The 26566-nt window shown below is 48.0% G+C and overlaps 1 protein-coding gene across 4 annotated transcripts in view; it reads right to left on the bottom strand.

The window, feature by feature from the left end:
• SVOPL (SVOP like) overlaps positions 1-26566 on the bottom strand; it is a 671022-nt gene that overhangs the window by 245383 nt on the left and 399073 nt on the right. The window lies entirely within an intron of this gene.

Here is a 26566-nt window from a genome sequence, read left to right as displayed (position 1 = left end):
TTGTCCATATGTATAATGCCCATGTGTCTACATGGGAGATTGAATGTTTTTTAAACCGGTTTTGCGCAAAGGTGAAGGGAGGTATATTACAGAGAAATAAGTTTGGAATCTGGAATGGCAAGAGGAAGTTTTTTGTGATCCTTAAACCAAACCCCGCTGGGGGAGTGACCCACCTCCCACAAACCTTTGCATTGGGCCCAAACAGAGGCTATTTAAACTACCCAAGCCAACCACAATATTGTAGGAACTGTTTAAGTTTTGGCCACCTTAAAGAAGAATGCAAAAATGAGAGTTGCAAGTTCTGTGGGGACATAGGCCACAAACACACCGAATGTAATGCCCCAAAATCATATAACCTATGTGGATCCAAAGAGCACCTTTATAGAGCATGCCCAAAACAAAGATTCTCATATGCGGCATCTGCAGGTGCCAAACATCACCAGCCAGGGGATAGTAAACCTCATGCCGCAGTACTGGCACCATTAATCTTTAAGACATATATAACATCATCAAAGAATCCAAGGACAGGGCTCAAGAAAAAAGGGAAAGAGAAGAACATACCTCCTCAGAAGAGGAAACAAAAACCACCGAGGGCCAAATGCAGATGGTTAAAAAAAGAAATAAAATCAAAATTAAAAAGCAAACGGCGGACCCAAGTGGTCCGGCCCCAACAGAACAGAAAGAAAATAGGAAGAAAACTCTACCAAAAGAGAACTGCTCAGGGTCCAGGTATAGTGTACTAGGGGACCTCTCAGATTCAGAAGACCTAGGATATAGCTTATTCTCACAAGAGGTAGGAGTAACCCCCCACAAAGACCTTTTTCTACAGTCCCCATACTTAGGGGGAGCTGAAGAAATTGGCGGGCAAGAGACGCAAAATAGTGAAAGCAATCAGCAAATATGTGACAGCATCTGGTCGCCATTGAGCTTTAAAAATGTTCAGGTTTAACATGTATTGTATATCGTACAAAGTAATCACCATTGCAAATATAATGTTTAACATCATATCATGGAATGCCCGAGAATGGGCTCACAAGTGAAAAGAGCGTCCATGTTTGAGCTCTGCAAAGTACAAAAAGGGGACATTATATGTTTACAGGAATGTGCAATTCCCCACTCCACGGACTACAGTCACATATCCAAATATTGGGAAGAAGGCCCCTCCAAATGGTCTGGGGGTGGAAACAAGAATGCTGGAATAGGCATTCTCATAAAAAACAAAGAAATGTCAATCCTTGATACTAAAATTATACAGCCAGGCAGGGCTATGATGGTCACCATACAATACAGAAACACCACCTTTAAGGTCTGTAATATTTACGCACCAACCGACAAGAATGAAAGAATGTCCCTGTTTGAAATGCTCCCACTTTTTATTGCAGGTGCAACCCCAATGGTGTTAACAGGGGATTTCAACTGCATCATAAACCCCACAGACAGATGTGGCAAGAAAAATTGTTACGAAATTGATAAGTCTGCAAAATGTCTCAAAAACATGTGTAAAGATTTGCAACTGTCAGATACAGGGGCAAAATCAGGGTCAAAACAAAGGTTAACATGGGAAGCAGAAAGTGGCAAAGTCAAATCAAGAATTGATTTCATTTTCACCTCCAAAAATATAAAAGCAAGGAATTATGAAACAAACGAGAGTGGTATGTCAGACCACCAAATCTTGAAAGCAACCGTTGAAATCTCAAACATGTGTCAAATGGGGAGGGGTGTGTGGAAAATGAACACCTTGTTATTACAAGAGGAAAATATATGTAAAAATTACAGTGATATGTACAACAACTTAAAAACCAGAAAGGAAAGTTTCCCATCCTTAGTAGAATGGTGGGAAGAGGTAAAAAAACAAACAAAACTTTTTTTCAGAAAACAGAGCATGATCAAAAGCAAGGAAAAGTTTCAAAAATTTGATGAAATACAACAAAGAATGATCACACTAGAAAACCTGGAAAGGGGTGGAATGGAAGTAGGGGAGGAAAGAGAAAAAACTAAAACAGAACTGAAAGAATGGCTGAAACAACGAGGGAAAGAACACATTTTTAACTCCAGGGTCAAGATCTTTGAGGAAGATGAAAAGTGCTAAAGGTTCTTTTTCAAAAAGGCACAGCAAGTGCAAAAGGTAATGAATGAACTGAAAGACACAAATGGACAAACACAAAAGGGCACAGAGAAAGTAGGGAAAATAACAACAGCCTTTTTTTCCCAATTGTACAAAAAAGAGCCATCAGATATAAGTGCATGTGAAGATTTTCTAGGGTCTTCGCAGAGCTCTTTATCCCAAGAGGAACAACATTTTCTAACCACCCCCATTTCAGGAGAAGAACTCTTCCAAATCATTCAGGAAGCCCCAAAAGGATCAGCCCCTGGGCAAGACGGCCTTCCATGGGAGTTTTACAAAGCTTTCTGAGGGCTTATTGCAAAGGATTTTTGGAGTCTGTTGAAAGAATGCTTGGAAAAAAATGTTTTACCCCCTCCTTTCCACAGGGCATCATCAAACTGCTGGAGAAAAAGGGGGACAAGCTGGACATCAACAATTGGAGGCCAATCACCCTCTTGAATGTGGACAGTAAGATCCTAAGTAAAGTCCTGGCAGGAAGATGCAGAAAGGTGCTGGCCTCCATCGTGCACCCAGACCAAACATGTGCGGTCCCAGGAAGGAAAATCTGGGACAGCTTGACCATCATCAGAGACACCTTGTGGTTAGCGAAAGACAGGGGGAATCCACTTGCTATCTTGGCCCTTGATTTCCAGAAAGCCTTTGACTCCTTAAGTCATGAATACCTTTTTAAAGTGCTCAGGAAAATGGGATTCCCAGAAGGTTTCATCCAAACTATTGGCTTAATATACACTGGATGTGAAAGCCAGGTCCTTATAAATGGTACACTATCTGAGGGGTTCCACATTGAATCAGGGGTCAGACAGGGATGCCCCTTATCACCGGCACTCTTTGTATGTGCAATTGAACCTCTCCTATGTGCCATCAGGAAGGACAAGTGCATAACTGGCCCTCTGGTACCGGGCAGCCAAGGCAAACAGGTCAAATGTGTAGCATACATGGACGATGTCACCATTGCTTGCACTGACGCTAGATCCATAAAAAGAACTTTCCTTATAACCCAACTCTTTTTCCTAGCAGCTGGGCTACAGGTGAATGTGGAGAAAACACACTGCATGACGGTGGGACAGTGGGACAAACTGTCTCAGCTGCCAGTGAAACCTTCCAAAGACCCAGTAAAAATACGGGGGATTCTTTTTTCACAGGACATGAAGGGAGAAATAAACTGGGAGAAGATCCAGACAAAGCTCAAGCAGAAAATGGCGCTCTGGACGACAAGAACACTTTCCATGGAAGGGAAAGTCTTGGTGCTGAAAGCAATATGTCTACCAATCCTGATGTTTATTGCCATGAATTTCCCTCCATCATACAGGTGGATAAAAGTGACACAAAGACTTTTTGCAAACTTCTTTTGGGGGTCAAAAATTGAAAAACTAAAAAGAGAGACAGTTTTCAAACTACCCACAAAAGGAGGGAAAGACCTGCCAAACCTCCATGACTTCCTGATGTCACATTTTGTTAAAAACGTATTGGGGAATGCAAAGAAAGACTCACATGTGGCTGCCTACACACTGTTTGCTACAAGCTTCATCTTATCAAGAGAGGGAATATGTAAACTGGACAATACAAAGCCTTTTTTACTAGAACCATCCCCTGCGTACAAGGGGATCAAACCTTTCTTCAAGAAGCTGGAAGAGAGGCAAATTCAAGCGAAGGACATCACACCCCAGATGGCCTTAAGCAAAGAACTGAAAGAAACTGACTCAGTGACAATGGTAAACAACTTATCAGAGAAGCAATCAGGGAAGGTTTGGGAGATGGTGAACCACAAAGACTTGACAAACTCCCAGAAAGACTTAGCATGGATGATGGTATCCAAATGCCTACCAGTGAAGCAATTCCAACATGCAAGGAAACTGGCAAAAACAGCAAGATGCCCAACACCAGGCTGTGCAGCAGATGAATCCCTGATGCACTTCATTTGGAACTGCGGCGGAGCACAAAGCATGTGGAAGGCAATGGGACAGCTCATTAAAGAATTAACAGGACAGGCATCCCTGCCCTATGAACTGGTTCTATATGGGTTGGGCATGAATTGCAATGCAAATAAAGAAAGGACACTAAGGAGAATAATAAACTGTGTGAAAGAGGCGATGTGGGAAAACAGGAACCTTTCCTTGTACAAACACCAAGCAATCACGGAAAAAGAATGCCAAAAACTTGTTTTCACTAAAATGTTCTCTTACATGTGCATAGACACCCATAGATTTGGACAAGAGTGGGCAAAGGAAACCTGGAAAATCAGGAGTTGGTCTGGATGGGTAAAATGAGAAATCTTGATGGAAAACCACCAAAGATAGCCTAATGTGCTTCTTTGAGAATGGTTAAATGTACAGCACCCAAATATAAGGGACTGCTTAAAATGTAAACCTGACAAATCATTTTAAATAAAGTATATTTTTACAAAAAAAACTTCGTGTGATAGTGATGAAGGTCACATATTTTGATTAACTTTTGTAGGGTGTCTGCGGGGCAGAGATTCGTTTCGTTGGTGAAAAAATAGAGCTTCGAGTGATGTGTAATTCGTACAGGATATAGCATAATCGGGTACAGATGTGTAAGCATTTATATTTTTAATACGTAGAGTGTTCTGCTGATGGGAGCATCTATTCATGCATGGTCCCAGTCATTAAAACAATTAGAGGATGTGGTCGGTCGGGTGCGAGCATCATGGCACGTCCACGTACTGTGATTTTGACAAATGACTTAATCTTTCCGTGCCTTGATGTGTAAACGGAACCGGGGATCATGTAAAGCGCTCCAATACCTTCGAGTCGAATTCGCACTATATAAAATATGCACACAAAAAAAATTATAACATGGCTCTGTTACGTTTGTTCAGGTCTATCCTATGGCTCTTGTCTCCCAGGATCATCTGTTGTATGTACTTTGTGGGCCTTGGAGTATTGCGGCAGAATTGTTTGCTTCTGCGCTTTCTGCATAGGGACTTTGGGGCAGATTTACAATAAAGTGACTCAGGGGCATATTACCAAGGGGGGCGATAGACAATTATCGCCGGTTTAGCGGCCGTTTTCGGCCGCTAAGCGGCGATGATTCTATCGCTCTATTAGCAAGCTGTCGCTAACTGATGTTAGCGACAGCTTTTAGGCGATAGCAAGCGGTTTGGGGCCCGCTTTGCATGTCAGCGATATTTATCGCTAATGACATGCAAAGCGGGCGTACTCAACCTTTTAGCGACTGAAAGCAGTCGCTAACGTCGCTATCCCCTATTAGCAAGGCAGCCGTAGCGATGGAAATATTCCCGCTATCGCCAAACACTAACGCCTGTTCAGACCAGTTCTAAGCCACGTTATCCAATGGGAGGTGGATAACATGGCTAAGAGCATTTCGTCGCTAATGCATGAATATCGCTGTATTCTCAGCGATATTCACGAATTTCGCCGCTATCGCTGGATATTTTAGCACAATGGAGAAAAAAACGTTGCTAATAGCATGTTTTCTCCGCTAACATATCCAGCGATAGGCAGCGATAAAAAAATCGTTGCTAAGTCTATTTAGCGATAAATAGCGCTACTTGTTGGTAATATGCCCCTCAGTGTGGAACACATGCCATTTGGTTGTGCCGCACGGAGTCACTTTCAATGCACAGGGATATGACATATTTACAACAATATGTGGCATCTCTGTGCTTCTCCCTGCGCTGGCGCACAAACTGCTGCCATGCGCTGGTGCAGGCCCCCTTGCACCATGGTGCAAGGATGCCTGCGTGGTGGGGAGATTGTTTTTTAGCAGGAAGGGTTCCCTTCCTGCACAAAAACAATCTGAAATGCCGTCTTTCAACTTCTATGTGCTGCATTAGCATACATAGAAGTAAAAAAACGTCATTGTTTCAATGATTGTTTATGTGCAGGAAGGGAACCCTTCCTGTACATAAAATAATCCTTAAGGTGATTTCCTCTTTTTATGTTTGCTACAGAATGCAGCACACATGGAAAGAGGAAAAGAAAACTAGAAGAAATTAATACATCTCTCATCGTTTCGCCTATCTACGCCTCCCCTTGCAAGGCGTAGCATTCACACACATTTTTTCAAGATTTACAATTCCTCGTAAATCTGGAAATGTGTCTGGTTCCATGGGTGTTGCATGGGAACACCCACAGCAACACCCATGGAACAACCCTTTCACGCAAAGTACTGCGTGCAGAGGGGCCATATTTACAAGGACATGAAAAGTCACTCAAGGTGGCTTTTCCTGTCCTTGTAAATATGGAGCAGTAAAAAGGGCCACCGGTGCATCACAAAAAGTGATACACTGGTGGCGCAAAGGGGCTTGTAACTCTGCCCCTTAATTTCACAATTTTTAGGTCAAGCTTAGATCGACCTGTTATATTGTTCTGTGGGATTTGGCAAACCCACTGATTGCTATTGGTTACTAATTATGGCATTCAGAAATGATGGTTTCTTACTGGTACATTTCTGTCAAAGTCCCTCCTTTGTGTGTTTAGTTCTCTTTTCGACGATTTCATTCTGAGAACATATTAGTTGGCCATCAGACAGTACAGTGTCTTCCCATCTGGCTACTGAAGGTCAGCGAGCTCCACCCGATGGTATTTTTTTTTTTAAATTTGTTTTTATTGCAGAATTAGAAACCATTGCATACAATAAATCAACCAGCACACTCATGGTGTCCCCACGCATGGATCGAGTAAACCATAGATCATACACAGCCATTCAGCCCGTATCCCGGAGGCCGAGCGGCGCAGTGTTCCAAACTTCCAGCAAGAACATCACAGTGAGCATCCCTGAGGGACAATTGGTCAATAATCTCTTCTTGTATCTGCATTTTACCCCCTAACGCCTAACCCTCCCCCGACACTGTCCAGCATATCCTAACAGTCCAGTCACATGGCGATATTTGTGATCCTACCCCCCAGTCCGTTCGGTGGTGGGCCCCTATCGGAACAGTTCCATGTGTCCCTATCCCTGCCCCGCCATCTATCCACCCTCTCCCGTCCCGCTAGGACAGTTCCCACCCCGGGGATCACTGCTGCCTCCCGACCCGGAACCCGGTGCCCAACCCCCCCCAACTATCCCAAAACAACCCCCATCCCCTCCCCCCCAGCAACCGCTAATGATGTGGGCCATGCTCCTATCGCCATTATGGGTCCCGCTACAGATCTATTGATACCTCCATACTCATAAGCCTCATGGAGTCCTTATGCACTATCCATTCAGTCTTCGTCCTCCACCATGGAGTCACGCAACGCCTGTACTATCATCTCCCACGCTCGCGCTGTTTCTAGGCTCTTTTCATTATCAAGCTTGACTGCCTGTCTCATACGGAGCACACTCTCGCATTCAGACCATCTCAGCAGTTCATTCACCCATCTCCTCACAGACGGTCCCTCCCTGGACTTCCAGTGCCAAGTGATTTCCCTCTGCGCCAGTATCAGCCCCAGGTCAATGAATTTACTCGTCACCTTAGTATGTTTCGTGTGTGGAAACCAGAGCAACAAGCACGCCGCCATGTCAAAATCCACCTCCCGATCGGTCACTGCATTCAGGAGTTCCCCAACCTCCGCCCAATAAGCCTCCAGTTTCGGACAGCCCCATAACAGATGATCTAGATCTGCCTCCAATGCCAGGCATCTCGGACATCTCGCCTCCTGCACCTGGAAATACCGTTTAATCTTCTCCGGGGTCAGGTAGGCCCTGTGCAACACGTAATGTACTTGCTGGAAGCGTGCGTTCCTAGTACCCTTCCACGTACGCTTAAGGATATGTCCCCACACCGTGTCCGGAATGGGCCTACCTATGCTAAGTTCTCACTTCGATTTCAGGCCCAGGAGCGGATCCAACCCCTCATGCAACATCCTATTATGGAGGCAGGTCACCGCTTTAAAGGTGCCAGCGGCCATCACGACATACTGGCAAGTCATAGCCGTTTCCGGTTCAATGAGCCCCCCTTTCCAGTGCTTCTGCATGGCCGCCACCACGGCCGCATGCAATAGGAAGCTCCCCTCCGGCAGCCCAAACTGTTCCTGCAGCGACTGGAAGGGGACCAGCGTCCCATCAAGATACATATCTCCCACCACCTGCAGCCCCAGCTCCTCCCACTCCAGTAGCGGAGACCAATCGCCCCCATGCGGCAGCGCAGTCAGCATTCCTAACGGTATCTCCGGCGCATACGGTCAGGACGCCTTTGCTCTCCTAAAACTCCTTTGCCAACACAACCTGAGCGTCTTCTCCTCCATGGTGAGGCCTCGCAACTCCAGTCTCTGCTGCATGATAATGTAGGCCAGGACGTGACGCGGTATACCCTGCTCTCGTTCGTGTTCAGGCCCTCTAAATACCCTAGCCACGTGCTGTGTGAGAACCTGAAGCTGCGCGGCCAAGTAGTACAATTCAAAGTCTGGGACCGCCATGCCCCCCTCAAGCTTGGGACGAAGCAACGTGTTCAATGCTACCCTACGGCGACCGTGCCCCCAAAGGAAATCGATTATCATCGTCTGCAGGTCATTAAAGATCGTCTGAGGGATCCAAATGGGCAGCGTGCAAAAGTAATACAATAGCCGCGGGAGCGCCACCATCTTCAGCAGAGCTATTCTACCCAGCACTTACAAAGGGAGGGAGGCCCAAAAAGACATACAGCCTCTCAGCGCTCTTACGCACCGCCCAATATTACCCTCCAACAAATTCACGACCTCGTGGTAGATTCGGACTCCCAAATAAGTGAAGCAAGATGGCTCCCAGACCACCCCTATATCGCGAGAGGGACACGGCGTGTCTGCCCTGAGCGGGAAGACGCAAGTCTTCGTCCAGTTAACCCTGAGGCCCGACAACCGACCAAACTCGGATAGCATGTCCATCGCCCCCTCCAGAGCCCGATCCGCATCCGCCATATACAGCAGCAGATCGTCTGCATACAATGATATATAGTGCGACTGCCCGCCTCTGTCGATCCCCGTGTACATGTCTCCCGACCTGGCGCGCGCCGCTAATGGTTCCATCGCCAGTGCGAACAGCAGTGGGGAGAGGGAACACCCCTGTCTCGTCCCCCTACAAACTGGATAAGCCGCAGATACCAGAGTGCCCATGCGCACTCGCACTGTAGCCGAGGAATACAACACCTTCGTCCATCTACGAAACCCCTCGCCAATGCCAAACTTAACTAGGACTTCGTCTAAATAGACCCACTCCAGACTATCAAAGGCTTTCTCAATGTCCACCGATAACACCGCCTGGGCACCGTCCGCTTCCGTTGCGCCATCCAATATCCCAATCAGACGACGAATATTAAGCGCCGTGTTCCTCGTAGGGATAAACCCCGCTTGGTCCCTGTGTACCAGCCTAGTCATATGCGGAGCTAACCTGGTGGCCAAAATACGGCTCAATATCTTGTAATCCACCGTCAACATGGACAACGGCCTATACGATCTTACATCAGTCGCCTCTCTGCCGGGTTTCAACAATGGTACTATCAATGCCTCCCTCATCGAACCGGGCAGACTCCCCAGCCTGTGAGCCTCCCCATACACCACCAGTAATCTAGGCGCCAAGCTATCAACATACTTCTGGTAAAATTCAATCGGCAGACCATCTACCCCGGGCGTTTTATTCCTCGCCATATGTTTAATGGCCGCCCTAATCTCGGCGAGCGTGATAGGTCCCCCCAAGTCCTTCGCATCGTCGTCATCAAGCACCGGAAGCTGCATCGATTCTAAGTATTCACTGATCTCCCAGGCCTCCACCCCCAATTGACTCTCGTACAACCCAGCATAATAGGTCCGAAAGCATTCCACCACCGCCGTTTGTGAATAAACCATCTCCCCCAGTGTATTTTTTATGCTCAAGATTGGACAGCCTCTGAGTTCAGGATTAGCGAGCCTGGCCAATAACGTGCCTACCTTATCCCTTTCAGCATGCGCCTTAATGGCATATTGTCTGTAATCATAACTCCGCAGCCGTTCTGTTTCGGTAGCCACCACCTCCTTGGCTTCCAATAACCGGGCTTGTAAGTCCGGTCGGTCCGTTCTATGCTGTTCCAGATCCCTCAGCTTCTCTTCCGCTCTGGCAAGCGCATTCAACACCGACGTTCGGGCATTCGAAAACCTACCCATGCACACTCCTCTTACCACCACTTTCATCGCGTCCCATTCAGTGGACCTACAAGTTGCTGTCCCCTCATTCTCATCAAAGTATTGGTCTATGCCCCGTTGGATCGCGTCACTAAACACCGAGTCCTCCAAGGTGTCGGGCCGGAGCCGCCATGTTGGAATCGCGGATCGCGCACGTTGCCATTGTACGTGCACCAGCAAAGGATTATGATCTGAGATGGTTCTGGCCAGGTACTCCGTGTGGGTGACCAATGTGGCTAGGGACCCACTGCACAGGACCGAGTCGATCCTAACATGTAGAGCGTGGAGGGCCGAGAAAAAGGAATAATCCCTGCCACCCTGGTGTTGCTCCCGCCACACATCCACAGTCCCCATCTTTCCTGCCAATCCTTCCTGTGTGCAGCTAGTCTACGTACCGGGGAATCGACCAGTGGTGGGTGAGACCTATCCAAGGCTACATCCGTGATCGAGTTAAAGTCCCCTCCCAGAATCACAGGACCCGCCAAAAAAGAGGCCAGTGAGCAGGATAAGCCATCAAAAAAGCGAGCCTGGTCAACATTTGGAGCATATACACAGCATAAGACCACATCCCGCCCATACAACCTTCCCTTCACCGCCACATATCTACCCTCAGGATCCACCAGTTGATTTAACATCTGGAACGGTACCCCCGCTCGTACCCATATCAGTACCCCTCTAGCGAACGCAGAGTAAGTGGTTCCAAAGACCTGACCTCGCCATCTCTTCTGTAACGCAGTACATTCCTGTTTCGTTAAATGAGTCTCCTGCAACATGGCAACCTGGACCCCCCGCCTCACCAAATAAGCATGCACTTTGTGGCGTTTGACCATAGTTCGCAGTCCTCGGACATTCCATGTTAGGCATTTCAAGTTAGGTAACGTCCCCATACCAATGCAAAACGATCCAGTTCAGGTGTAGCCATTCATTGCCCACATCGTAGCAGTTGCCCCCCCCAAAAGAATCATAGAAAAAACTCCCCAAACCCCACTCCCCAGGACAGAGCCTACAAACCCAATTTCAGCCCTGATCCAAACCTTAAACAAAACACACATCCGACTAATCTGTGGTCGCCACCACAGAAGGCCTTAAGGGCCCCGAGGGGGTGAGTTATCGCCGACCCCAGGCAGGCGGAGCCCGCGCCCCGCGCCTTCCATCCCGCAATGCTGATGCCATACCCTACCTGGCAGCCCCTCTATTACCAACAGAGCACCTCCCAGCAAGAAGTGCAGTGTCCCAAGTCCCATACATGAGTCAGCCATGAAAGATCTCGTCAAGATGTCTGGGGGGTGACCACCGGGCCCTTCGAGCTCTCCGCCTCCGACAATTCCTCTCCAGTCCTGCCGCCGTCCTCGCCAGAGTCCGTTGCAGCCAGGTCACTCTCCTGTTGCGACCTCGTGATGGCCGCCGTCGCTGCCAGCGCCCCTTTCTTGTCCGCAGCCATTTGAGCCTCCCGTTTCGCCCTCTGAAGCTTGTTGCGGGAGCGAATCCGTTGTGATTTCCGGACCTGAAGCGGTTTAGGCCTCTCTCGCTGACTTTTGCCAGTCCTGTCCGTGCCAGTGCGATACAATTCCAGCCATGACCAGGCTTCATCAGGAGTCTGGAAAAACTGAGTATTCCCATCTAGGATCACTCGCAGCTTGGCCGGGAAGAGCAATGAGTACTGGATGCCCTCCTCCCTCAGCTCCTTTTTCACCGCCAGGAAGGATGCTCTATTCTTCTGAACCGCCTGTGTATAATCCGGGAAAATCGTGACTCGGCTATTTTCCACCTCATATGGGCCCGAAGCTCGAGCTTTCTGAATTAACAGGTCCCGATCTTTATAATGAAGGAGCTTCACCACCATCGGTCTAGGGGGGCGGCCAAGCGCTGGTGGGCGAGCCGGCACCCTATGTGCTCGTTCTAACGTGAAGAAGGAAGTGAGGCCCTCTGGTGCCACCACCGCCCGGAACCAGTTCTCCATGTAGGCCACCGCATCCTCCCCTTCAATTCTCTCCAGCAGGCCTACGACCTGCACGTTGTTCCGTCTATTGCGGCTTTCGGCATCCTCCGCACGTCTCTCCAGCGTGTCCAAACGGTTTAGGATGTCCGTAATCTTATGTTCCGCGGTCACCACCGCCGGTTTCAGGTCTAGAAGCAGCTGCTCATGGTCCTTTACCTTGTCCGCCAGCTTGGCATGATCCGCCCTCAGGAGACCCAGCCCCGTGGTGACCTGCGCAATGTCCTGCTGCAATGCCTCCTTGGTCGAGGTGATGGCCTCCAGAATAGTATCTAGGCGCCGGTTCAGCCTTTGCTCCTGGTCCATCATCATTGGGGGGGCCTCACCGGCCTGGGATAGCGTGGTCGAGTCCTCCCGGCCCTGCTCCGTGATGGCCGCTCCTCCCGCAGCCGCCATCTTAGGTGCCTCTGTTGTCGTCGCACGGACACGCCCGGTCCTCACGAGGGCCCGATAACCCCTGCCCGGGGGACGTGCGCACCAACGGTGATCGTGGTACAGTGCCTCCGCTGTGTCTGCACTCAAAGAACCAGGAGTGCCAGAGCCGCTCGCTCCACGGTCGCCAGAACCGGGGGGAGGGGGGGAGGGGGAGGTAGAAACAAGTGCGTGCTCCCAGTACACCAGTCCAATGTCGGCCTCCGAGCCCCCAGCTCCACAAGTCTGTGCCAGCAAGCCCCCTTAACTCCGGTCTCGCAAAGGCGGGCCACCCCGCAGGCCGACTCCAATCTCCTCAGTTTCGGTTCAGAGACCATCGACCCTCTCCGCCGCCATTTTCTTCGCACTCCAGGCAACACCTCGGGCGTCGTCTCTCAAGGTCTCAGAGGCACTGGCGGTCCCCCAAGAGCTCTCAGCCGCTCTCCAGTGGGCCCCCAACACCTCGCAGGCCAGTCATGCCTATCAGGGGTCTCCCCGGGTGTAGTTTTCAGGAGAAACAGCGGGACCCTGCGCGGAGCTGCAAGCTCACGCCGCCATCCCGATCGGCGTCCAAGCCACGCCCCAGCTCCACCCGATGGTATTGAAGCACTTTCCAAGAAGAACACCAGTTACGTTGCAGACGGACACATTCATTTTTGGATAGGCACAGGGAGATTAAAGGGGCATATTTACAAGGGCTTTATCTCTGCTTTTTTGGCTTATAAAGCCAAAAAAGCAGAGATAAAACTATCACCCTATTTACAAGAGGGTGCTAACATGCATAATCATAGATAAGCACCATTTTTCCATTTACATTTACATTAAATATGGAGCAGTAAAAAGGGCCACCGGTGCATCACAAAAAGTGATACACTGGTGGTGCAAAGGGGCTTGTAACTCTGCCCCTTAATTTCACAATTTTTAGGTCAAGCTTAGATCGACCTGTTATATTGTTCTGTGGGATTTGGCAAACCCACTGATTGCTATTGGTTACTAATTATGGCATTCAGAAATGATGGCTTCTTACTGGTACATTTCTGTCAAAGTCCCTCCTTTGTGTGTTTAGTTCTCTTTTCGACGATTTCACTCTGAGAACATATTAGTTGGCCATCACACAGTACAGTGTCTTCCCATCTGGCTATTGAAGGTCAGCGAGCTCCACCCGATGGTATTGAAGCACTTTCCAAGAAGAACACCAGTTACGTTGCAGACGGACACATTCATTTTTGGATAGGCACAGGGAGATTAAAGGGGCATATTTACAAGGGCTTTATCTCTGCTTTTTTGGCTTATAAAGCCAAAAAAGCAGAGATAAAACTATCGCCCTATTTACAAGAGGGTGCTAACATGCATAATCATATGTAAGCACCATTTTTCCATTTACAAGGCTGCCCCAGCATTTTAGCACACGTTAGATTTTGAAGAAAACCGCTGTTTTCTTCAAAAATGAAGGGGCATATTATCAACAGCCACCGATAATTATCACTGGCCATACATAGCAATAGAAATAGTATTGCCAGCTATCGCTGAATATTATCGCCATGATAACTAGTCAGGAATTTCAAAACACACAAGATGATGGATGGAATGTTGCACAATGGAAAAACATTCACCCCAGTCACAGATCTGGGTTTAATCCATCATTATTTTGCTCACCAAGCCACCCTAGTTCAGACAAGGCCATATGCAAATCAGTCTTGACCCTCTGCCTCATGGGAACAGTCCAGACCGAACTGCCAAGCCATGTCTTCCCTGGACCGGAATCAAGCCTCCTGGGACCGGTTTCTGGCTATTAACCGTCTTCAGCCAGGATAGCTTGATTCCAGTGGCATAGTGAGCAAGGGTTTCCAAAATCCTGGAGAGAGTCATTAATATCTCCTATTTTTAAGAAAGGAAATTGACAATTGCTGGAGAATTATCGATTAATAACCCTGTAAGACACTTATGCGAAATTGTTTGCAGGGATCTTACTGTCAAGCTTAACAGATTTGGTAAAAGATAAGCAGATACTGCTCCCGAATCAAACAGGATTCATAAAAGGTCTAGGAACTGCTTCAAACATATCAGTCCTATCGGTATTAATGGATAAGGCAATTTTAGCAAAACAGTCCTTGGGCCTCATTTATGAGAAATGACGCATTGCTGCGTGAAAGCAGCGATGCGTCACTTCTCAGTGCGCCTTCCTTGCGACATACCTGATGCGTCATATTTACTGTATGACGCATCATGTCGCAAGGAGTTACAGATACGTCAGTATTTCTGACGTATCTGTATGGCGCAAAAGTGATGCATTGCTGGAGTGTGTCACAAAAGTGACGTAACTCCAGCAATGCGTCCTTTTACATGGGGCAAGCCCCATGTGAAAGGGCCAGGGTCAGTCTTACGCCTGCTGTGAGGCAGGCGTAAGATTTGGACGCAACGGCTTCCTAGAAGTGACGCAGTGAAATCTCATAGATTTCACTGCGTCACTTCTACAAGGCTTTATGCAGGGGAACGCCCCCCCCCGCATACATTATACTTGACGCAGGTATAATGTAGAGCTGGGGGGTTTACAAAGTGACGCATCTGCTTAGATGCGTCACTTTGTAAATAGTGCGCAACCGGAGGCATGTTTTACGCCGCCGATACGTCACAAAAAGTGATGCATCCGAAGCGCAAAATAGACGCAAGGTCTCATAAATGAGGCCCCTTGTATCTTTGTGGATTTTAAATTGGCATTCGATTGTGTGAATAGACACTGTTTGTATAAAAACCGAAAAGAGCATGAAATTCAAGCCTCATTATTAAATTTGATTCAACTTCTGCGTACTGATACTTCTATTAGGGTGAGGATTGAAGATGGACGGACTCAAGCAAAAGAAATGCCTACGACTGGAGGATTATCGCAAGGGTGCGTTCTGCCCCATTGCTTTTTGACTTGTTTTTAGCAGATTTTTCAACCGTGCTGAATTAAGTAAACAACCATCCTCCTAGGTTAGCTGACAAGCAAATATCCAATTTGTTGTATGCAGACGACGTTATACATTTAATTCAAACTAAAATTGGGTTGCAGCGGTTAATCGATCGCATAGCAACATATGCAATAGAAAACTATATGGTAATAAATGGTGGAAAGACCAAAGTAATGGAAATTACAAAAAATACAAGACTTCTACATAAATATAAATGGTCATTGGAACAAACCCAATTAGAGCAAGTTGAATCTTACATATATCTTGGTGTTATATTTAATGACAATGCAAACTTCCTCCCGCAAAAAAAGGATATTTACGGAAAAGCAAATGCTTTGGTAGCAGCATTTAGGATCCTACAGAAATCAATAAGCGACTTGTCTTATGGTCACTTCCTTAAGATGATTTCAGCAAAACTGATACCTATTCTGACATACGGCAGTGAGGTACTAAATGGGAAAGATGCAGTAATTATTAATAATGCGGTTGCAAGAACTTATAAAACCCTTTTTTGTTTGCCAAGCACAAGTGAAGGTTGAATTTTGGTTAAACAACCAGTTAAATGTGAGGAAAGGACAAGCTCTCAAAGTGTGGAACCGAATAAGAAACGATCAAGAAAATAAAATGTCCCAGCTACTATGGCATGAAGTAAATTATAATAGAAAACTGCAGGTCTGGACTTTTTCAAATGCAGCGATTGAAGAATTTAGCGTAATGCCTATCTGGGAAACTACAATTACTCAGGAAAATTTTAAAAATACAATCCACAAATTACCTAATCATCTATCGCTGATAAGAGATAAAGCTATATTTGTAAACAGAAAACATGCATGGCCAATAATAAATGGATTTAAGAAAAAAAAGGTCCAAGAATATTTAGAAACATCATTAAAAAACAAACATATCATTATTAAAGCACAATTTTGAGTTTATGTCATTTACCTCCATGGAAGAAATCAGAAGAGGATACACAAATGTAGGTTATGTAAATCGGGACAAGAGAATATTATACATTTACTGTGTCTTTGCCCTGAATTAGAAAACAAAAGGAAAATTATACTTAAGAGTCTATTTAACGATCGTGGAGTAAGGACAGGTAGGCAAGCTTTGATAGTACGTCTAAGCTCTGATGATATATCTATGAATTCTGCATTTGTAAAATTTTTGTGGAGGGTTGGAAAAAAATTAGAGGAGTATAAATTGAAATCCTTATCTACTATATTTTAAATATATCGGGGCTTATTTACAAACCCCTTGCACCACTTTTGCGTCACTTTTCCCCAGGGCGCAAGTCCTAAAAAAAGAAGTAGGGGGACGCTGTCACCAGCAGTGACGTCACGAAAGGTGGCTTGCACCATCGGGCTCATTGCCTCCCCTCGCTCACCCCTTAGATGCGATTGCATCTGAGAAGTCAGCGCGTGAGCAGCGTGCTGTGAGCTCCGATCTCCTACCAGAGAGGTCAAACAGTGAAGTCCAGCTGTTTGGCAGGGGGACGGCGTCCACCTGGTAAAATAAATGGGGGGACGCCCTCCACCCGTTTGGTACCCCAACTCGAGTCCTGCCTCTCCCATGTTAAAAGTGACGCAAAAGTGGCGCAAGGGGCTTGTAAATCTGCCCCATTGTGTCCTGCATTTTAAAGTGTAAGTTAGCATATTTAAGATATGGTATCAATCATATATGTTCTTTTAATCTTTTATATTTGATCCCATATTTGGAAAGTTTGTAAGATTATAATTAATCAAACAAATAAAATAAATTGAAATTGAAAACCTTGTCTGACTGTACAGGGACCTCACTCTGCAGGCTGTACTTTTTGCAGCTGACTACAGGGACACCTAGTAACGATCTGAGGTACTGCACCCGACGCTTCTAATGCAAGGCTGCAGCCTGTTGTGCTCATATTCCAAACAAAATGAGTAGATGAAGAAATCATTGGTGCAGGAGAAGAGGAAATGCTGTAATTTTTTCAGTTCCACATTCATGACGAATTTTAATATGATGAGAATATATTATTATACTGTAGTTTGGAAGCTAAAGGTTCGTGGGTTGCACCTCCCGCGAAGCCAGAAAGCACAAATAAATGGAAATATTTGTCAACAGGTGAGAGAGATTGCGTGGTATAACGCACTAGACACTCGGAACAGGAATGAATCCTGTTTGCAGAGCCAAGTAACAAAACAATTCAACAAAACAAGCATTTACAATGCAATGGTCTCGGCATTATTAAAGGTAGAGCTATTGGAATTGCTCATAACATTTTTTTTTTAAATCATAAATAAATGGCATTGTCATTTACAATGCCAATAGCTTAATAGCTTGCAAATGCATGACCTGTTAAACCCCAGTTTATGTTTTCAGGAAGCTGGCAGCTTTGAGCTGCTCTGCAGGTCCCGTTATGATATTTCTTTTGATCATAGTCTAGTACGCTGTCTACTGCACTGGGTTGTCCAGTCTGAAATGCTTTGTCTAGTTTTGTCCCTGAGGAGGCATGTTTCCAGAGTGGAAACACCCAGATAAACTTGGCATGTGTAACATACAGATCTGCCACCCTCCCGTGCGCCAGTTACAGAAGACATGACCCCACTTTTTGAATTAAACACAGGTTAAGTGTATTTTTGCAGTTTCCGAACATGGCAGCCAATGTTCAATCTTCATGCATAGACAAAAAAAAATCAAGTTTACCATCCAACACGAGAACCTCTCAGAAAAGCAAGATTCATTCAATTTACTTGCACTCCATTCTTTCTAGGTCCCCAATACCACGCACATCTATTCTGTGGGGTCATCCTGGGAAGCAGGCGACTGGACACAGGACTTCGAGGCACCAATCGCCAATACCAATATATATATATATATATATGTGTGTGTGTGTGTGTGTGTGTCTGCACATATAGGCGGGAGGGTGGTGGTCTGTCTCAGACTCTGTCAGTGTATTGAACCCTTCACGAGTTGACCGTTCTGAACAGGTTAAGATTTCAAATTATATGGCACAGAACAGTCATAGACGGGACAAGAAACCCCTACCAGCACGTCCCGCCACCAATCTCCACTAAGTCGTGTTTCACACCCAACGCTTCTAGAGGTAGGTGTGAAGTGAAGAACCCAGAGGCCTCCCTCAAGGTCAGGCCCAGAGACGTCTTATGTCTGTGTCAGTCCTTTGAGGTCAGACCTGCAGGAACCTGGCCGGCCTTTAGCAGGTGCAAGTTGTGCCCACGCACAGGGCGCCGACCTCCAGCTAGGTGCAGGAGCTGCCTGCAGAAGTCTCGCGCCGACCTGGGACACATAGATAATTAAATAGGAGACATGTGGTTTGGCCCGGGACATAATCGGAGCAAAGGGCAGCTGTGTGTAGGGAACCATGGGGCACCCGCTCGGCTGGTGGAGCTCGTTGGGCCTTTCATAAAAGCTGCTGCACTATGTTCACAGCAGCTGGAGGGTAGTGTTGATGGTTTGTGCGTGCTATATTCGTGTGTGTGGCTTACATAGCACCAGACAGACCCGGTCGAGGATAAGGGTGCTTTGAATAGGAAGGCATCATTCAAATTCTGTTTTTCCTCTGTCCAGTCCTCCGAATACCTATTCACCCATCCCCTGATCCTTCTCCCATGCTTTTTTCTCTCCTTCGTGCGTTTTTTCTCCTCTTCCTATCTGTAGTCTCTTCCTGTTTCTGGGTTTCTTTCAACCCCCGCATCTTGTGAACTTTCTCATTACCTAACAGCCGCTGGGGCTTTCTCTTTTTTGCTTTTATTCTCTCTCTCCCTAGTCACTTGACTTTTCCCATTGTTCTGCCCTTCTCTGCACCTCCCCTCTTCCCCCTGCCTTGTTACATCCGCGCCTCGCGCCTTTCTGTCAAGAAAGCAGAGATAAGGAGAACATTGACAGAAAGAGGGGGCGGTGAGAGGGACGGTGTGAAAGGCATATCTCCTGCTGTCACGAAAGGGTAGACCAGTCTTACTGATAAAGTGGTTTCTGCAGGTGTTCTGTTTCAAGGCACTGTATGCTGCTGCGGTGCTGCCTGCTTGTGCCCTGAATCGTCACACATGCTGACAGGGCCCCGCTTATTTTTTGCATTGGAATCTGAAGACCGAGCTACAGCTCTGAGGACTTGCAGAATGCGCCACATCCGCGTGAGATTACAAAGGATGTCGGTAATCCCTCTGCCTGGAAGGGACATTATATCACCGACTAATGTCCTGATAACGCCGAGTGCGGCGTCTCTCTTGCACGTGTTAACTAAAGCGCAGCGTGCACAGCCGGCATGACCCCACTTCAGCTCTCAGTAAAACCGCGCTGTACTTTAAATGCTCCCCTTCAACCGCGAAGCATGTTAACCAAAAGCCCTGGGATGCAGAACGTAGCTCAAGAGGCGAAGGCGCCTGCTGCAGGGAGTAACATAGCTCAGCGAGTTAAGCCCCGTGTGTGGCGATCTGATCACAAACTGTAGGACTCGGGTACTTTACTTATTGGACATACTTATTTTTCAATCCTTTTTGATGAAAAGAGTACAATTGGGTTATGTAAGCAGCGGCTACAACCTTAATGTTAAAGGACAGTATATTTTCTTCTAAGGCGCACACATTTCTACCATAAATACACCTGACACCGCAATAATATTGTCGCCAGTGGCACCGCAGACAACTGTTGTAAATCATCACAGAGCCTTGACAGGAGCCAGTGAGTGGTTCTCACTTTCAAGGTATGCGTATCCCACCCACCTATCTACTTAAGTTCAAAAGCCCCATAGTGGGACGGCCTTCTGGGTAAATTGATGCCGCTGAACCAAGAACGACTTTAGCTAATCTAACCGCGCATACTTTCCCCTTCAACACACTCTGTGATCTTGGCCAAGTGACTTGCTCTTCGGTTCTCGCATCTGACAAAACCTGAGAGAGCATGCAAACCATCTGAACAAATGAACATTTGACTTTTTCTGGGAAATAAATGAAGTGGCGAACTTACTTTTTGCTACCAGGCTCATGAGGACGTCTGCGTTCTGTCCGAGTGGCGTGTGCTTTTTAGCCCTCTTGCCTCCTGCCTGCAACCATTTACTGATGCCTTGTCCGGTAAAGGCGAATTATCTGAAATCGCTCTTGGAATAAGTGAAAATGTGAACTCAGTTGCAGAACACAACAATGTAATTGAGTTCAGCAGATGGGCCATGGATTTGTGAAACTTGAACATAAGGTCAGTTTGCGATTGGGTCCTCGAGCCTGACCTGGGATGACCCTTTGCTCGCAAAAGTCACATTTCTGTCTCAACAAGCGCTTTCTATCCCTCAATTGCATTTTATCAGGGACCGAAAAAAACTCCTATCTTAAAGTGGGCCATTTTTTTGTTTGCTTTTGGATTTGAGGGCGGGGGCCGGGGAGCGGCAGAGCACGATGGAGGAGAGATGCAGCAGAGGGAGGGAGGGGGAGGCCGGAGGCGAGAGCGCGACGGTCGGAGGATGCAGGTACTGGAGTGGCCCTGTCTGGACCATTTTGAGCCGAACTTTCCTGGGCGCTGTGTTTGAGAGTTGTGCGCACCTGGCAGGAGGAGTCCAGGGCACACATTGCATGGGACACCTGCTCCTATACCGCATCGCTGGACAGCGCGCCTCCGGCGTACCTCTAGTGGGGCACAGCGCCTGACAGATGAGTTGACTGCGGGTTCCCTGACCTGCTGAAAGTCTTCTGGCTTGGACCCAAACCTAGCCTCTCCGTGAAGAAGTGGACCAAAAGCGGTCCGATGTGATCTTTAGGACGACGGAGGAGAGCTGCAGCAGAGGGAGGGGGAGGGGGAAGCGAGAGCGCGACGGAGGAGGGCAGAGGGAAGGGAGGAGGCGAGCGGAGCCGAGCAGCTCCTAGGGAGAAGTGAAGAAGTGGACCAAATGCGGTCCGATGTGATTTTTAGCACGACGGAGGAGAGCTGCAGGGGGGGGGGTGGGGGGGGGAGGCGAGAGCGTGACGAGGAGGGCAGAGGGAAGGGAGGAGAGGAGCGAAGCCGAGCAGCTCCTAGGGAGGCGAGCAGCTCCGAAAACACCACCACGTTTCTCCGAGGCAAGGAGAAAATGCCTTGGAGAAACGCACGGCCATTTTCGGATTTGGGGGCGTGTTTTGCTGTCCTGAGTGACGGACAACGTCACGAGCTAAAGAACAGCAAAAATGACGCCCCCAAATCCGAAAAAGACAGGGCTTGTTTGGAATGACTCACTTCTCTTCCAATGGCTGGCCTCTGTTTAGGAAGCCAGCCAATGGAAGCGAACGGAGCTGAGAGGCGGGTCTAAACTGCCCTACTAACTGACATTAATTCTCCTGACCGGAAGCTGCTTCGCAGCTTCGTCCCGAGACCTAAAAAAGAGAGGGGCCGCCCTTTTTACAGCCAATCAACAAGAAGGCTAGGTTCCATTATAGGATATCCGTTCAGGAAATGACGTCTGCAGGAACCACAATCCTCTTAGAACTTTGCATGCCCAAAATCCTTTGCGAAGAAACAGCAATGGTTTTATTCTCGTCTGAATGCATATGTTCTTTAAGAATAACATATGGTAATATTGCTACCTTCATTTATTATTTTTAATGATGTATTAATAAGGTGCAATTAAACAACTATAATATCAGAGTGATATAAATTGTGATTTACATTTCTTCTACCATGCTCCATTATCAAAGGTACAGAAATTCTGATATCTGTAGCCTTCTGTCACTGTACTTCGTGTGATCGTGATGAAGGTCACATATTTCTGTTAATTTATGCAGGGTCTCTGCGGGGCAGAGATTCGTTTCCTCGGTGATTGTAATAGAGCTTCGATTGATGTATGATGTGTAATTCGTACAGGAAATAATATAATCGGGTACAGATGAGTAAGCGGCGTTCTGCTGATGGGAGCATCTATTCATGCATGGTCTCAGTCATTGAAACAATTAGAGGATGTGGTCAGTCGGGTGCGAGCATCATGGCAATCTTTCCAGGCAAAAATTATAACATGGGTCTGTTACGTTTGTTCAGGTCTATCCTATGGCGCTTGTCTCCCAGGATCATCTGTTGTATGTACTTTGTGGGCCCTGGAGTATTGCGGCAGAATTGTTTGCTTCTGCGCTTTCTGCATAGGGACTTTGGGGCAGATTTTCAATAAAGTGACTCAGGGGCATATTACCAAGGGGGGCGATAGACAATTATCGCCGGTTTAGCGGCCGTTTTCGGCCGCTAAGCGGCGATGATTCTATCGCTCAATTAGCAAGCTGTCGTTAACTGATGTTAGCGACAGCTTTTAGGCGATAGCGAGCGGTTTGGGGCCCGCTTTGCATGTCAGCGATATTTATCGCTAATGACATGCAAAGTGGGCGTACTCAACCTTTAAGCGACTGAAAGCAGTCGCTAACGTCGCTATCGCCTATTAGCAAGGCAGCCGTAGCGATGGAAATATTCCCGCTATCGCCAAAAACTAACCCCTGCTCAGACCAGTTCTAAGCCACGTTATCCAATGGGAGGTGGATAACATGGCTAAGAGCATTTTGTCGCTAATGCATGAATATCGCTGTATTCTCAGCGATATTCACGAATTTCGCCGCTATCGCTGGATATTTTAGCACAATGGAGAAAAAAACGTTGCCAATAGCATGTTTTCTCCGCTAACATATCCGGCGATAGGCAGCGATAAAAAAATCGTCACTAAGTCTATTTAGCGATAAATAGCGCTACTTGTTATTAATATGCCCCTCAGTGTGGAACACATGCCATTTGGTTGTGCCGCACGGAGTCACTTTCAATGCACAGGGTTACGACATATCTACAACAATATGTGGCATCTCTGTGCTTCTCCCTGCGCTGCCGCACAAACTGCTGCCATGCGCTGGTGCAGGCCCCCTTGCACCATGGTGCAAGGATGCCTGCGTGGTGGGGAGATTGTTTTTGAGCAGGAAGGGTTCCCTTCCTGCACAAAAACAATCTGAAATGCCGTTTTTCAACTTCTATGTGTGCTGCATTAGCATACATAGAAGTAAAAAAACGTCATTGTTTCAATGATTGTTTATGTGCAGGAAGGGAACCCTTCCTGTACATAAAATAATCCTTAAGGTGATTTCCTCTTTTTATATTTGCTACAGAATGCAGCACACATGGAAAGAGGAAAAGAAAACTAGAAGAAATTAATACATCTCTCATCGTTTCGCCTATCTACGCCTCCCCTTGCAAGGCGTAGCATTCACACACATTTTTTCAAGATTTACAATTCCTCGTAAATCTGGAAATGTGTCTGGTTCCATGGGTGTTGCATGGGAACACCCACAGCAACACCCATGGAACAACCCTTTCACGCAAAGTACTGCGTGCAGAGGGGCCATATTTACAAGGACATGAAAAGTCACTCAAGGTGGCTTTTCCTGTCCTTGTAAATATGGAGCAGTAAAAAGGGCCACCGGTGCATCACAAAAAGTGATACACTGGTGGCGCAAAGGGGCTTGTAACTCTGCCCCTTAATTTCACAATTTTTAGGTCAAGCTTAGATCGACCTGTTATATTGTTCTGTGGGATTTGGCAAACCCACTGATTGCTATTGGTTACTAATTATGGCATTCAGAAATGATGGCTTCTTACTGGTACATTTCTGTCAAAGTCCCTCCTTTGTGTGTTTAGTTCTCTTTTCGACGATTTCACTCTGAGAACATATTAGTTGGCTATCACACAGTACAGTGTCTTCCCATCTGGCTATTGAAGGTCAGCGAGCTCCACCCGATGGTATTGAAGCACTTTCCAAGAAGAACACCAGTTACGTTGCAGACGGACACATTCATTTTTGGATAGGCACAGGGAGATTAAAGGGGCATATTTACAAGGGCTTTATATCTGCTTTTTTGGCTTATAAAGCCAAAAAAGCAGAGATAAAACTATTGCCCTATTTACAAGAGGGTGCTAACATGCATAATCATATGTAAGCACCATTTTTCCATTTACAAGGCTGCCCCAGCATTTTAGCACACGTTAGATTTTGCAGAAAACCGCTGTTTTCTTCAAAAATGAAGGGGCATATTATCAACAGCCACCGATAATTATCACTGGCCATAGGGGGGCGCTAGAGGGCGCACAAGCGGAATGGCTGCTTAGTCTCGCAGCTCCCGCTCCTTGGGACACTATCCTCCTGTTATCCTCTGCCTAAGGGATCTAAAACGGCCTGAATTCCGGACGAGTTGCAGCAAGACGTCCATCCCTGCACTCGGTCCAAGTCTGGTGACGCTGGGAGACTCGGGGCCAGAGCGGTGCCGAGTTGAAAACTTGCCGATAGTTGCTGCGGTGCGGTGGGGTGTGCGAGTCCGGCCTCGCAGGACTACTACAGGCTGGGGATTGCCACGAGGAGCTAGGCCTCTCCCCGAAACGACTGGCGGACCTCCTGGACGGACCTTCGCCGGCGGACCCGCGATCGGGGTGAGTGGCGGACCGCTCGGTGGTGCGGGGACCCCCCCGCCCCCCTCCCCCCCCTCGCTGCGCTCGCCTCTCCCGCTGGAGGAGCTGCCACTGCCCCTTGGCTGCCGGGGCACAGACATCTCACTGCCTGCTCGACCCCCGGAGAGTGCTGGACCCGCCCGGTGGGAAAAGGCGCGGAGCAGTGCACTACCCGGCGCGGGGGCTGACCCTTGGACCTGGGCTCTCGAGCTTGCTGCCACCCCTGTACTGAGCCTCGGCCGGCCCTGGCCACCAGCATAGCGCTCACCATCGGGACGCTGTCCCCTCGCTGCCGGGAGACTGCACCTTCCACGTTGGGGAAGCTGGGACCCACCTCGTCCCCATTCACCTGCCTGGCGTCCCTCCTACGTGCCACCAACTGTACATTGCGAGGTGGCCTTGTTGTGGATAATCCAGGTAGAGCATCACACCTGCGTGGCACACCCCCGCTGGGGTCCAGCTGCCCTGCTTCCCACACACGCCTAGAACTGCCGTGCTGCCACCCTACACAGCGACGCTAGTGTGCTGGACCCTACCACCATTGCCATTGGGACTTCGCTACCTCCCCTCCCAGCCACCAGGCCGCGCGGGGCCTGTACGATCTCACCAGGTCCCTGAACTTCCACCGCCTGGACCCTTATTGGACTTTTGGGGCGTTGCCCTGCCTCACCCGCGCTGTGGCCCTACATCCTGGAGATAATATCCTAGCCAGATTACCTGTGGCGCTACTGCCCCTCGCGCTTTTGGAATTCCGCGCCCCGGCGCCATCATGGTGCGACCGGAGAACCGCCAGACTAAGCTCAGCTTTGATACTGCAAAAAAAGGCGCGAAATCGACGCAGCTGGACCCCGACCCTGGCACGTCGTCCCCGAGGGCCACCATCCCCGCAGCTAAAGACACTGACCTGTCCGGCCTGATACAAGAGATGCACCAGGGATTCACCACTGTTGTAGAAAAGGTCGACGGGGTCACCGCGCGGCTGGACGCACTGGTGCACAAGGTGGACCGTCATGAGGAACGCCTGGCGGCTGCGGAGCAACGTATCTCTGATACCTCAGACGTTGCCACAACTCACACCACTCAACTGTCCAGGATGGACAACCTCCTCCGGATCATAGCAGCCAAAAATGAGGATTTGGAAGCCCGTAGCCGCCGAAACAACATACGGGTTACCAATGTTCCGGAATCCACAGATACGGGCAGAATGGAGCTGTACGTAGAGAAGCTCCTCAAGGGGGCCATCGGTGAGGACGCTTTCTCGCCCCAGTTTATCGTCGAGAGGGCACACCGCTCCTTGGCGCCTATGCCCAAACCTGGCCTTCCTCCGCGCCCCATCATTGCTCGGCTGCTAAACTACCGTGATCAGGACACTGCCCTCCGGGCAGCCCGATCCCAAAGATCGCTACAGTATAATGGAGTCACCTTCTCCATCTACCCAGATTTTACGGCAATGGTGCAGGAGGAGCGGCGCAAGTTCCTTCCGGTGAAGAAAAAACTACGTGAGGCTCAGATCGACTATGCACTTTTATACCCTGCAAAGCTGCGAATCACCCACCAGGGCAAGCAACGG

Source organism: Lissotriton vulgaris, chromosome 1_2 (assembly GCF_964263255.1).
Source record: "Lissotriton vulgaris chromosome 1_2, aLisVul1.2, whole genome shotgun sequence".
NCBI classification, from domain to species: domain Eukaryota; kingdom Metazoa; phylum Chordata; class Amphibia; order Caudata; family Salamandridae; genus Lissotriton; species Lissotriton vulgaris.
Note: the sequence above shows the minus strand (reverse complement) of the source record. Positions and strands in the feature narration are given on the sequence as shown.